Below are 15,019 nucleotides of genomic sequence, written 5' to 3' on the forward strand. Positions count from 1 at the left end.
GTTTTCTCTATCATTCCACTCCCTTCACTGAAACATCAAGTTTTTTAAAATGTAGACAGACAGCACTGTAACAGGCCAATTCGGCCCCACGAGTCCATGCCGCCCATTTTACACCCCATTAACCTACACCCCAGTAGGTTTTTGAAAGGTGGGAGGAAACCAGAGCCCCCGGAGAAAACCCATGCAGAACCTTCAAATTTACAGACAGCATGGGATTTGAATCCAGGTCAGGTCCTGATCATTGGTGCTGTAGAGGCATTGCGCTAACCGCTACGCCAAGCATACCACCTGAACTTAAAAGCTGTTCAAGTTCTAACTTGTCCAAGTTCTGATGAAAGGTCACCAAATGTATCTCTCGCTCCACAGATACTGCCTAAACTGCTGAATGGTTTGGCATTTTATGTTTCATTTCTGATTTTTAAAATTTGTCTCTGACAGTCAAAGAAGGAAGGAAGAAGTACATTCATGAAGATCAAATCAAGAATTAAAGTGGAGAAAAAAATTTGTAAACTTCCTATTGGAATAAAATATTAATTTACCCATCACTATACTTCTATATTTCCATTTTTGCTTCTGATATAGAGCAGTAGTTCTCAACCTTTTTCATTCCAATCACGTACCCCTTTAAGTAATCCCTATGCTGTAAGTGCTTTGTAATTAGTAAGGGATTGCTTAAGATGGTCTGTGAGTAGGAAGGGAAGGTTGAGAACCACTGCTCTAGACCCAATTGTTACTGAAATATTTGGCTTGAGAAAAATTGTCATTGGTCCATTTCCTTTGGAGTTATGAAACTGTGCACATAACGAGTCAATTAGGTACGATTAAAACAGTAGTTTTTAAACTTTTTATTTCCACCTACATACCACTTTAAGCAATCCCTTACTAATCACAGAGCATCTATGGCATATGTGATATGTGAGTGGAAAGAAAAAGGTTGAGAACCACTGATAAAGAGGATAACATTTAGCCATAATTACCATGCTCATTCTAGTAACATTTCCTCAGTTCTATTTCCCTATAAATTTTTCTGTAGCATACTCTCCCTTATATTCCCAAACTTTCCCATTTCTCCGGTTGCTTTGATGCACAAAGTAATTTATCTACCAGCACATCCTTGGGATGCAGAAGGAAACCAGAGCCCTTGGGGGAAATCACATTGCAATGAAGGCTTAAAAAATTGAAAATGCAACATTCGAATGTGAGAGAGATGGATGATGGAGGGGAATTCAACCAAAGTAAAAGGCCCTGACTTGGCAATAAACAATTAAAAAAAAAAGAATTTAAGACTGAGAAATAATCTCACCGTAACCTTTTTCAGCTGGTAACATGATATATTTCTGTTAATTTTTTCTCATGAATCAAAAATTTGCCTTAACTGATTTCTACATTCCTGTCAAGTCTATAAAAGAACAGTTATTAGAAATTTTCAGAAGTCTGTTAATGTGCTAGAATGTAGAAGTTATTCAAAAGTCCTGTACGTTTTTTGCAATATTCTCAATCTGATTTTTGAGCATTGTCAAATTCCAATGAAAGTTGTAGATAAATTAAATAATTTTGAGTTTGAAGTCTGAAAGAGCTGTGTTCCGTGAACTGTGACCAAAAAGTCTAATTAATTTACAATGAGCTAACTTATTGCTTGTGAAGTTGCAGTATTTGCCGGAGTAGTTTCTTTATCATTATATTGACTTTAAGCTTGCTTATCTTGTGGATATAATATTTGACTGCATAACTCTCTAAAATTAACTGATGGAATTGTGAAATGTAAAGTTTATTAATCCTTAAACTATCACAAGTTTTCAATTTTGTAAGTCATTCATCACATCGAGATTTAATATTGTTATTGCAATATTGTGTGCCTTTAGTTATGACTTTTTGGAATTTTTCATTAACTGCATATGTGTCTTTGGAGTCATTGTCCATTTGGATTCATTTATTCTGAGTTTACGATTACAATTTTTGTTTTTGTCTTTCAAGCTTCACCATGATCAGATCAGCTGAAAATATGAGCAATAAATCTAATTGCTGCTGGCTTCGAATGATCAACTGATTCATCTAATGAGTTTGAGAAAACAATTCTGTATTTCATATTTGTTGAAGCAACCTTTCAATTCAAAGCAATACAATTTTTCATGATAAAATCTAACAGATTCATTGAGCCAAAAATTGTTATTGTGAACTGAAGATTATACTTTTCAAAGAAGGGATTGATGTTAATGCTGTCTGGTTGGAGACTGCCAAGATGGATGAGGTAGCAAGAAAGTGATACAGAGGCCTAGATTGGATCAGTCTAAGTCTTATTGAATGGGTGGATTACTATGTTCAAGGGGCCAAAATCACCCACTTTTGCTTGTTTCTTATGTTCACGTTTTTTAATGCTAAACTGCGACAATGAAAGGAGATGGATCCTTAACGAACTAGAGATTCTCCTCAGCCTCAACATCGATGCAAATCACAGTTCTTGTTGAAGGAAAACACTCAAATTTATCATCAACAAAGTGGCAAATCATTGAGGATCCTTTGAAAAAATTGTGGGTGAGGAGGTTTCTGCTGCTAAATACCACACTTCACAGGAATAATTAATACATGGGTTCAGCTGGATCATTACAGGCTTAATTGGCAGGACTGCAATCTGATGGAGTAAAAACACAATGCTAGAGAAACTCAGCAGGTCAAACCGTGTCCGTTATATCGCAAAGATTAAGATACATAACCAACATTTCGGTTTTATTTCTGCGACCTGATGGAAATCTCTTAAAAATGAAAATGAAATAAAGTTGATAAATTGTTGAAATAAAAGCAATAGTGAGTCCCTTCCGACTCACTGACTGTGCGTGAATTCGACTCCAGTACTCCCTCAGCCTCTGCAACCTGACCGATTCAGGTTCAATTCATTGGCGACCTGAGCTCCAGAGTCAAACCTCCAACACGATCAGGAAGCCTTTTGCACCTGAGGCCCTCAGTGAACTCTTCTTGCCTTCTGCACTTTCTTGAATCCCAGCTCCGATACCTGGTTCCCATGAGCCAGTCTCCAACAGCACACAGCACGTGCAAGCCCCCGACTACAAGTTGCCCGCAGCCTGTGTGGGTCCCTCAGCTGGCAAACCCATTGCGGGCCCGCTGTCAAGGTCACAGTCCCTTCTGCTTCTCAATTGAAGTAGATACGGTAGCAAAGAGCCTTTTGAACATTTGCCTTCATGAATCGAAGAATTGAGTATAGGTGTTGGGATGTTACAGTGAAGATGAATAAGAGCATAGTGTGCAGTTTTAGTAACCTGACAGGTAAGATACCAATAAAATTGAAAAAAATACAGAGAAGGTACACTAGGATGCTTGCTGGTTAATTGTGCTTCCCAATGTTAGCACACATTTCCCAGCACATTCTAACTTGATCTCAATTAATGGAGTAATTTTGCCAGAAGAAATGAGGGAGGGTTTAAAAGGAGCTTCAAGATATTCAGGACACGATTATGACAGCTAATGATTGGTGTTTTGTTTCAAAGGCATCAGATAAAAATGTAAAAGCAAGGATATAAAAGCAGAATTGAACGAGTTAATGATATTGGAACATATGGTTTGACATAAAAGAAAAACTCCTCTGATATTATTGACCAAATATCCAACTACTTTAATGAAAATTCTAAGTCTTTAATTACTGTTGGCACACATTGAATTGGGCTATTTGATATTATATAATCATTTTAATTGATTATCAAATTGTTGTGACTAAATTTATTTTTAAATTTTTAACTTAGACATACAGCACAGTAACAGGGCCCTTTGGCCCTCAAGCCAATGCTGCCAATTTACATTCAATTGAGCTACAACCCCATACATTTCTGAAAAGTAGGAGGAAACCAGAGCACCCGGAGAAAACCCACGTAGACACGGGATCTTTACAGATAGCACCAGGGTCGATGGAGCAGTAACAATGATGCGCTAACTGCTATGCTAACCGTGCAGCCCACAGTTACCTTTAATTACACTGGAACGTACGCTGTGGTTGAAGTTCAGTTCCTTTTGTCAGTGGAGTGGGCTTGGAAATAGAAACAATGCATTTTTAGAAAATTATGTGCTTAGCACATGCAACCAAGGACAAATTACCATACTCGTTACTTAAGTACACAGGCAGAATTAATTAGGAACATTTGACAAACTTTTGGTTTACAATTTTCTTCTTAGTTCATGTCATTTTGAACAGACTGCAAATTGAATGCATTCTAGTTTTCAATTTGCTCATGTCAACTTCTCAACTGGCATTCGAGTGACTGGTCTTGTTGCCATCAGTTTTTTTTTGCAGTGCAGACAGAGTGCAATTAGACTGAGTGTGTGTGAACAGTCATGTTCCATTCACCAGCCAAATCAGCTCAATGACAACCCAATCAATTATTTATATGATGAATATCGTATTTGTTATGAAGATTTTCCAGGCTATTGGTATAGAATGATGCCTTTCATTGCAATGTCATCAAGTATGAGTACAGCTAATAGGATTCTGTATTGCTTAATTTTGAATGCAGTTTTTGCTCAAAATTAATTGAGTTTGGGGCAGTGCATTTTTTAATTTGAAGATTGATGTACCATCAATTACTTCAAAGACTAGATGTTATGGAGAAACTGATCGGCTTTTATTGACAACAGACTGGAGGTACATCCATGCTGGTCGACTGTCCTGGACTGAGGAGAGCTGTGGCACAGTCGTTTTTATTCAGGAGTCTGTGGGAGGAGCCTCAGGCACAGTTAGCAAGAGGCGTGTCCTAACACAGTGAAACATAATATACAGTGCTTTACCACAAAGATCATACTCAAGCTCCAGAGCTCTGTGATGTGTTCGCTTTATGTGCTCATTTTTCTAAACCATCTGAGTTTTGGTTATCAGGTTAAAAAAAAAGACAGGCATCCATGAAATCTTACAAATCCAGTTTGTCCCAAAATGTTTCACAGCCATTGGGCTAAGTTGTAGGAACATTTATAATGTTGGAAATATGGCAATCCATTTATATAAGGGGGGAGGAGGGGGAAGAGAGAGAGAGAAAGATGGTGAGCAGATGAGAAGAGATGAGAGTTTCACCAAAAGAATTAGCTGCAATTCAAAAGGGTGGCTCACTAAAGTCGGGGTTGAACAATATTTAAATGGTAAAGCAAAAATAACAAATGTAAACACACTGTTTGTATGTGTGCCTATGTGGTAATATAAGGTAACCTATAACCATGTTCTCCTTTGGAATGGCCATCCTATCATGCAAGAGTAACTGGAGTAATTAAATGCCTGCTTTAGATTCAAGATTATTTTATTGTCATGTAATAAAACAGAAAATGTAATATTACATGAAATTTCCTTTAGTCTACTGTAAGGCAGACAAAGGTTTGCCATTAGCAAAAGTTTCCCAATATCTCTTATAGTCAGAGAAAGAGAAGCAAAAGATAGCTCTTCTAGAGTCGCCGAGTGTCCATGGATTCATCTCCACTGCTCCACTAGCCTCTGCAGCCATACAGCTTTGTCCAAACCATCAGCAACTCGATCTCCAGATCAAAAGCTCCAACACAATCAGGAAGCTCATGGCACTCTCTTGAATTCCAGTTCAATACCTGCAGCCAGTCTTGAGCCAGTCTTCAGCAGTTGGTCAACTTGGATCAAGTTTTCTTCTTCACTTATCTTCTTAAGAGTCATGGAGTTTCCTTCCACAATGAGGCTGCATTATTTATTTTCAAAAGAGCAGCCAGAAAGTGGTTTCCCTTTTGAAATCCACTTACTTTCTGTATTCCCCTTTTATTGGGTGAAACACATAACAGTACCTATTCTGGATACTGTTATTCAACCATGTCTTTCACAAGGTTCGAACTCTCGTGCATGTCACAGGGTCTTGACTTTTGAACTGATCTAAAAATGTCTGAAGTTGATAATATATTTCTCCAAATCATGTGATATTTACATCATTAAAGAGATTAGTCTCAATTCCTGGACTCCTTAACAGTCTTAGTTTCATTTCTGCAAAACTTCTTGCCTTTTCCCAAAACAATGCCATATCCGTGACAACCTCTGACCTCATCTCTGTTCCAAGAGGCTTAAATGGTTTTGCAATGCCGGAAAGTCTAATAAACCTCCCTCAGCTGTTCTTCTTTTGAAGTTCTTCAGTTTTTGATAAAGCAAACCCTCCATTGATCTTGAATAATTAAGACCTACTTCTGTTTCATTAGCTGTCTCTGTGACTCCGAAAGATTACCTCACTTCTGAATATATTATACGGGTGCGTGTAACCCTATAACAACCCACAACTAACCTAAGACATATTTATAAGAAATATAGCTTACCATTAACAATATTAGCACAAATCCATTACACCGCCATGATCACTGTCCCGTGGGTCATCTCTGCTGCTCCTTCTCAAGCAGGGGGTGATCTTCCTGTTTGCTGGTGCCCTGCGCCAGTCCTCTGCTTCCGTTGAGTCTGCAAGACCTCAAGGCCACTGCCGAACATAGATGCTGCCATCTTGGGCCCAAACACTGCAGTCACAGGATTTTAAAAGAAACCACATTTGGACCACATTCCGCTTCTTTAACAGGCCATTTTCAGCCCATAAAGAGCTGGAGGCAGTCAGACTTGGTATTCAGGCCTCATGGTTGGGGGGGGGGGGGGGGTGGGGTGGAGTGCTGTGTCTCCACTCCCTGCTCCCTGTGAGTTCACATTCGTGGCAATGCTGCCAGTACAGTCTTCTTTTCTTGTCAAGGATTAATTGTGTGAAAAATAAAAAATTTTAAAAAAAATCAAACTCCAAAAAAAAAAGGATGACCAACAAGATGGATTGTCAAGAGAATGAAGCAATGGTTATGCTTTATGAATGACCAGAATAAGTGTGACCTCCACAAAGCCATTGATTACTACACGCAGCTCCCTGGCAACTTATCACTTTAAATTCCAAAACTTCAGGTTCAACTAGGGGTAGTTGAACTTGTATTGTCCCACTGACAATACAAGCTTCTGGAATGGAGTAGGTTGATCTGAACCATTAAACTCTGTTCCTCCACAGATGCTGCCCGATGTTGAGTGTTTGCATAATTTTCTGATTTTATTCAAATGAAAAGCCTGCCACAAAGCTTATTGATTCGACTAAAGTATTTCAGCAGTATGTTAACAGTTTGTGAGCTCCATTTTTTCCCTGAAAATATTAATATATTCAATTCCGTAGTGTAAATGAAGATTAAAGTGTGCTTGTGGACAGAATAATCAATGGCTTGAGTGTTGCAACTGTGCAGAGCTATGAGTTCAGAAAATTTCACTGGAGTACCACATTAGCCAGTCTAATAATTGGAGACATCACGATTTAAATGTTAAAGTTGTTCAGCTGTGCAGTAAGACATATGGGATCCACAGTGAGTTCATAGGTTGGATTCAAAATCAGCAACATTCAAGAACCATTCAGACAGATGCATGAATAAGCAGGAAATAGAGGGATGCAGACTGGCAGGTGATATTAGATTGGCATCATGGTTAGCACAGACATGGTGGGCCCAAGAGTCTGCTCCTTTACTGCAATATGAAAGCAAGAAACAGCTATTGTAAGAGGCCAAACATCCGAATTTGCCATTTATATGGTTGACTTAGGAGGTATCAATTTGCATTAAAGCTAAGACTAAAAGATTGTGATGTAACATCTAGCAAATTACTTTTGAACAATTTGATCACCAATAGTATTGTTGCTCTAACGTTCATTTGGTCACTGAGCATGATTTCATCTGATGCAAGGATCGACAAAGAGATAGACAACAGACTCGCCATGGCAAATGGCGCCTTGGGAAGACTACACAAAAGAGTCTGGAAAAACAACCACCTGAAGAAACGCACTAAGATCAGCGTGTGCAGAGCCGTTGTCATACCCACGCTCCTGTTCGGCTCCGAATCATGGGTCCTCTACCGGCATCACCTACGGCTCCTAGAACGCTTCCATCAGCGCTGTCTCTGCTCCATCCTCAACATTCATTGGAATGACTTCATCATCAACATCGGAGTACTCGAGCTGGCAGAGTCCGCAAGCATCGAATCCATGCTGCTGAAGACCCAACTGCGCTGGGTGGGTCACGTCTCCAGAATGGAGGACCATCGCCTTCCCAAGATCGTGTTCTATGGCGACCTCTCCACTGGCCACCGAGACAGAGGTGCACCAAAGAAGAGGTACAAGACTGCTTAAAGAAATCTCTTGGTGCCTGCCCCATTGACCTCCGCCAGTGGGCTGATCTCACCTCCAACCATGCATCTTGGGGCCTCACAGTTCAGCGGGCAGCAACCTCCTTTGAAGAAGACCGCAGAGCCCACCTCACTGACAAAAGACAAAGGAGGAAAAACTCAACCCCAAGCAACCAATTTTCCCTTGCAACCAATTTTCCCTTGCAACCACGTCTGCCTGTCCCGCATCGGATTTGTCAGTCACCAACGAGCCTGCAGCAGACGTGAACATACCCCTCCATAAATCTTCGTCCGCGAAGCCAAACCAAAGAGAGAGCCATCTGCTATTTCATGGACTCATGACTTCAATGATACTCAAACCAAATTCTTTGCCTTACAAACTAAATCTTGTTGCAATTCCCAAAATAAGTGTTTGTCTCCAGGGAAGAATCTCAGCCCTGAGCTCCAACACAAGTTTAGCTTCAAAATTAGAAATTAACTTTTAAAATAATTTATATTTAGTCACTTTAAATTACTTTGCTTCCAGTCTTTTCTTTTCTCAGTGAAAATAAATTCATGGAATCACAAATATGCCATGGAAAGCAACAAACTAGATATATGGGAGAACTTTAAAATTTAGACATACAGCACAGTAACAGGCTCTTCCAGCCCGAGCCCATGGCCCCCAAATTTACCTCCAATCCCCATGTATTTTTGAAGGGTTGGAGAAAATCAGAGCACCTGGAGGAAATCCATGCTGACATGGGGGAGAACGTACAAACTCCTCACACACAGCGCAAGATTTGAACCCGGGTCACAGGCGCTAAGATAGCATTGCGCTAACCATGATCCTAATGCTGCAGAAAATCAAAATTTGAGTGGAATGTAGGACCAACAACAATTCAAAAGCCCTGATTTTGTGGGGTTCAAGGTGACATGATGCTTAACTCATATTTAAAAGCCTTCAAAGTATTTCAGAAAACAGTGAAAGTAACTCAAATATAAATGTTCAAGATCCGGTCATCACAGTCTTGGCAAAAGCATCAGTGCTTTCCATCATCACTCCAAAAACAAAACTGGCTTCAACTTTGGTATCTGTACAAACTGAGCTAACTGTATATGTGGTGTCATTGATCCCCTACTTACTGACAGTGGGTGCTGTAGCCATCTTTGCAGATGACATCAAGACAAAATTAATGTGAATGCAATTTTACACACTTTTTTCTGTTGTATAAACCTTTGAAACTGTTAAACTTTGTTCACTGAGAACTGAGGTTTTAATTATTTCTGCTGTTGAAAAGTCGCTCTGGCCCTGACAAACTGGCTACATTCATGTCAGAATCTCATCTTTCTCAGAATAACTTCAAATTTCTATGAATATTAAAGCAAAAAAAATTTTTTTTTTTCCCTTTTAAGTTCTGTGGTCCTTTTGCTATTCTACAAAACCAACAAATCCTAATCTGCAGTATTATAATAAAAATTTGGGCTGCCAATTTTAAAATCATCTTAACTTTAAAATATTAATCAGAAGGAATGAAATACACGACAACCTATAAACTTTTAGACATTAATGGGAATGTGCAATTGTGAGAGCTTGCTTTCACTGTTAATAATAACAAATTAATGTGTGTTCCTTCGTGAAAGTAGTAATCCACATAAAATGAATTTAGCTAACATTTGTGTAAAAGCAGATAATGAAGGATTAGCATTTGTCTGCTAATATTGCTTATTTTTAGACTTATGTGAGAACCTAGGCAAAGCCAGAGATGGTTAAAAACAGCTCCAGTGAGGAAAAATAAAATTTTGCAAGCATTTTCAGTAACAGTGAAGGAACAAAAGTCGTATTCATTCATCAGAAACATTGGTGTTTTTCTACCACGTCTGTGTGTTTCAGACAAATTTTTCAAGATCACGAGGAAAATTGCTCAAAACAAAATACAAATGAAAAGAGAATCAATTCTAATTCAGGAATGACTGACATTCAAAACCACTGTCTTGCAGATCTCATTTGCTGAAGGACACATAATCTGTGAATTCACCTATCACCAACTTATTCAAATTGAAATGTTGTTGTTAAGTTAGTCCTGGCACACTTTATGTTGTGAAAACGAAGACTGTGCAGAAAATATTGAAAATAATTTTTTGCTTTGTAATGCATTGCCATTTATAAACCACCTACACCTCAGATGGTTTTGATTGAGATATGTAAATAGAATTAATTATTTAAGGTAATAGGTCTACAATTTAACGCTCGTGCTGCTACTTGATGGTGCAGCCGTCAAAGTTTTCTTTACCATTAATTATTTTCGCAAATCCTTTCCCATGGTTTATTCTGAGTAGCTCGAGAACTGTGACGGTGGCACTTGAAAAAGCAGTGATTTGGTCAGGGCCACCAGCTAATAATGCCATGAGATCTGCTGTAACAACCCACTGTGAGAGTCCATGTTTCTCACTGTACAAATTGCCTGATGAAATGAACCAGAATAATTTCACCTGCAGCGGCAGGTGGGCATTAATATCTGGTGCCCCAATCTGACCTGTTATCTCACTATTGTTCTTTCCATTCTAACCAACCTACCAAAACTTCAAGAGCATGAAGAAAATTAAGATAACAATAGAGCAATAGTCACACGTCTATAATATCACAAGTGGAAAAATTGGTGCAACAATTGTCTTATGAATTTTGACAGGTTCTCCTTGCAGCTAATTCTTCCAACAGTTGGAATACTCAGTGCATATGATTTACAATTGATATATGCTCCAGAAACAAGACAGGAGTTGTTAGCTGCAACTGACAAATTATTACTTTTCAGAATCAGACTCTCCCTGCTTCTATTGGTCTCCCTGAATTTAATTACTCCAGCAGTGTCTCTTTGGTTCCCAAGATTCTCATCTTTGGAATTTCCTCCTTAAACCTCTCTAAGGTCAAGTTCAAGTTTATTGTCATCGGATTGTACATACGCATGTACAATCCGCAAAACATTGTATCTCAGGGCCATAGTGCACACACACAGACTCTACACACGAATGACATAAATATAAAGTGATCCAAAGTAAATATGTAAAATAATTTACAGCTTCTAGGACTGTTTACAATCTCACCTCCTGTGGGAAGAAACTGTTTCCTAGCCTGGTAATCCTGGCTTTCATGCTCCTGCACCTCTTCCTTGAAGTAGTTTCTCAAAGATATTGTAGGCTGGATGGTAAGGGTCCTTGATTATTCTCTGAACCCCATCTGATGCTTTTCAGCTTCTATACCATGCTGTGATGCAGCCAGCCAGGACACTCTCTATGGTGCTCCTGTAGAACATTGTGGCCAGTAGCCTTGCCCTCCTCAACTTCCTCAGATAATGTAGGCACTACTGTGTCTTCCTAACTAATGAGGCATTGTGGGTCTAGCATAGGTCATCCTTCAAATGGATGCCAAGGAATTTTGTGCTCCTCTCTCTCTCTCTCTCTGATGGAACCATTGATATGCAGTTGGGAGTTGCCCTTCAATCTCCTGAAGTTCAAAATCATCTCCTTTGCCTTGAACACATTGAGACTTAGGTTGCTATTCTTGCAACACTGTACCAGCCAGTCAACCTCATCCCTGTAAGCTGACCTATCATTGTTGTCATCAAGGCCAACAATTGTTGCGTCATCTGCAAACATGACGATGCTGTAAAGTTGTCAGTTCCCACCATGCACAGCAGCAGGCTGACTGCACAGCCCTGAGGTGCATCAGTGCTCTGTGGGTTTGATGAGGTTTGAGGTTTTGCTGCCAACTCAAACAGAATGTGAACTTTCCATTAAGAAGTCCAGGATCCAGATGCAAAGAGAGGTACTGAATCTCAGCGAGGGCAATTTAATCACTAGCTTCTGAGGTATGATTGAGGTGAAGTTAATATACAACAGCCTGGCAATATGGGGCATTGATCTGCAGGTGGGTCAGGACAGAATAGATTCGGGGCTATTGCATTGTCTGTGGATCAGTTTGGCCAATAGGTGACCTGGACTGGGTCCATAGATGCTGGTAGGTGCCCATTGATTAGCTCCATTACCGGTTGCTCAGGGTACTTCATGATCATGGAGGCCAGTGACACTGGATGGTAGTCATTAGACCCTTTCAAGCTGCCGTGTAAAATCGGGTTAAATGCCCAGTTAACATCCCACTCACGCGGCAGCTTGAAAGGGTCCAACCCAGTCAGAGTGGTCCAAATCCAACCAGGTCACTGACCTACCTCAGAGGAAGTCAGGAAACCTAGTTAAACAACTAGGTCGTGACCATTGGTGGCTTGAACACCAAAATGGCTGACCCAGTTATTCCTGTGATGTCAGTGCTTGCGCCCTGGTGTCACAGGGTGAAGTACCTGCCATGACTGGAGGGGGGGGGGAGAGTGAGGTTGCTGCCATGGGGGGGTGGGAGAGGTCGATGCTGCGGGGGGGGGGGGGGGTGGGGGTTCCATGATCTGCAGGAGAGAAGTCACTGCTGCGGAGGAGAGGAGTGGGGGTGGGGCTGCGAATTGCCGCTGCTGCAAACACCACTCCAGTTATGACAGCTTCATGTTCATGGCAGCAGGATGTTGCGGGGTGGGGGGGGTACAATTGACAGGGTGGGTGTTGATTGACAGGGTGGGTGTTGATTGACAGTGAGGGGGTGGTCACAACTGACAGGCGGAGGGTGACTGATTGGGCGGGGATTGTTCCATTGTTGGAAATAATTTTTGTAAATAAAATTGAAGTCCTATCAATAACTCAAAAGACTAGAGTTATAGAACTGTAGGCTTTTATTTACAATAAACTTGAAGGTCGTCCTGTGCTGTCACCCATGCTTTCTGGGAGGGGCTGTGGTGTTGGAGCCTTTATACAGTGTCAAGAGGGAGGAGCCATGGGTCCAGGATGGGGTGGAGCCAGATTACAGAGTGTACAACAGTTCACCACACAGTTGCATGCGGATTTTCAGAGCATACCCCTGGTTTGCCTTCCTGATTGCTTGGGAGACTTTGATCCTTGCTGTTCTCAGTGTCATCTTCTCACCTGACCTGAAAGCTGTGTCCCAATCTCTGAGTAATGCACAAACTCCATGTCTAACCATGGTTTCTGGTCCACCCTTGCTGTGTAGTGTTTGGTCACTGTGACATCCTCTATACACTTTCTTGTAGCTGGTAACTGTGCTTGCATACTCATTGATGTTGATCTGGTCATTGTAGGTGGCTGCCTCCCTAGATCTCCTCCAGTCTGTGGTTCCAAAGCAGTGCAGTTCGCTCACCAATCCACACAACACATTCTCAAGGAAATTCACTGATCCGGCAACTACCAATCCCCATAGGTGCCGTCTACCAGGGGTATTATTGTACATCACCTTTCATTGGTCTGTTTCAAACCTATTTGATTATGCCTATTTAATACTCATTGGGACATTTTGATACATTAGAAGCGAGTTATAACTGCAAGGGTTGTTGTTATTGTGAACATCAATAACACACAAATTAATACCTTTGGGTCCTCCTATTAACAGCTTGGTAGACATGAAGTAACTTTTCGAAGCAGGTGACTATATCACTCCCATCATTTAATTTATGGATTTCTCAAAAGGCACAAAAGAACTTAACTCAGTTCTTCAGAACAAGATAAGAGCAGTAATGAGGACTTTTCTGCTGATAACAATATAAAAAATTATTAATCATGTCATCCACTGAAAAGATAGCACTGAGCTCCAAAGTAACTCGGAGTGAAATGTTAAAATTACTGCTTGGAATTCCAGAGCCAGCATGATCATAAAAAGACCCACAAAGAAAGCCTGTCATGTAACAGAGAGAGAGTAATCGTTGAAAGTGACATTGTTGAGCAGATTTTTTTTTCCAAGGGAAAAGTACAACTCTGGAGAACAAGCACAAACTTTGCTCTTTTAAAATAAAACAAAAGCTCACAGTTCAAGTGACAGTGTGTGAGGAATATTGTGGCTGACTCAACTGAATATTGATGTGTTTCACTCACCATAGAAAACAACTGGATGCTCTTTGGAAATCAAGATAGAAATAAAAAACCTTTACAACTGACCGCTACAGCAGTATTAAGCATTGAATTGGAACATATAAAAAACATAGATAGACTCTCAAACAAAGGAGAAAACAGATCATTCCATACTTTTCTGTAATCAGAGTTTGCTTCTTGGTTTACAAGGACTGCCTAAAGAAAGCTCTTGGTGCCTGCCACATTGACCACCGCCAGTGGGCTGATCTCGCCTCAAACCGTGCATCTTGGCGCCTCACAGTTCGGCGCGCAGCAACCTCCTTTGAAGAAGACCACAGAGCCCACCTCACTGACAAAAGACAAAGGAGGAAAAACCCAACACCCAACCCCAACCAACCAATTTTCCCTTGCAACCGCTGCAACCCTGTCTGCCTGTCCCGCATCGGACTTGTCAGCCACAAAGGAGCCTGCAGCTGACGTGGACATTACCCCTCCATAAATCTTTGTCCGCGAAGCCAAGCCAAAGAAGAAGAAGAATACAACTGTACACATGGTGACAATATCCGTTCAAATGAAATAATTGAAGCTTTTTTAAAAGAATTAATCATTCTCAATATGTATCTACTGCACTGTATTAATTTGCTATTGTACCATTTATGACTGCCTGTCAAAAATCAATAAAATGGATCGTCATTCTTTTCACATGGACCACATTTCCGCAAAGGCCTGACTTATGATGAGGTAAAAAATTATAATTAGGCACATTTTATGATTATATTGTCAAGAATCATACTGTAAAAATCCCTGATGAAAATATTTGTTTGAGGTTTTGCAGCTTTTCCATATTATTTGCAAATGGAACATAACAATGGCACAATCACTTCATTAATAGCTGAGAATCTTGGT

The 15,019-nt window shown here is 40.3% G+C and overlaps 1 protein-coding gene and 1 long non-coding RNA gene across 29 annotated transcripts in view; one reads left to right on the forward strand and one right to left on the reverse strand.

Annotated features, from left to right (window-relative positions):
* ptprt (protein tyrosine phosphatase receptor type T) overlaps window positions 1-15,019 on the reverse strand; it is a 1,055,968-nt gene that overhangs the window by 495,957 nt on the left and 544,992 nt on the right. The gene's annotated exons all lie outside the window — the stretch shown is intronic.
* The window catches only part of LOC138735730 (uncharacterized), a 39,470-nt gene continuing 36,298 nt past the window's right edge, over window positions 11,848-15,019 (forward strand). For all 4 annotated transcript variants that reach the window (XR_011339921.1, XR_011339918.1, XR_011339919.1 and 1 more), the window contains exon 1: window positions 11,848-11,981. This is a non-coding gene — a long non-coding RNA (uncharacterized lncRNA). The remainder of the gene's footprint in view (window positions 11,982-15,019) is intronic.

The sequence above is a fragment of the Narcine bancroftii genome, chromosome 6 (assembly GCF_036971445.1).
Source record: "Narcine bancroftii isolate sNarBan1 chromosome 6, sNarBan1.hap1, whole genome shotgun sequence".
Taxonomy (NCBI): Eukaryota; Metazoa; Chordata; class Chondrichthyes; order Torpediniformes; family Narcinidae; genus Narcine; species Narcine bancroftii.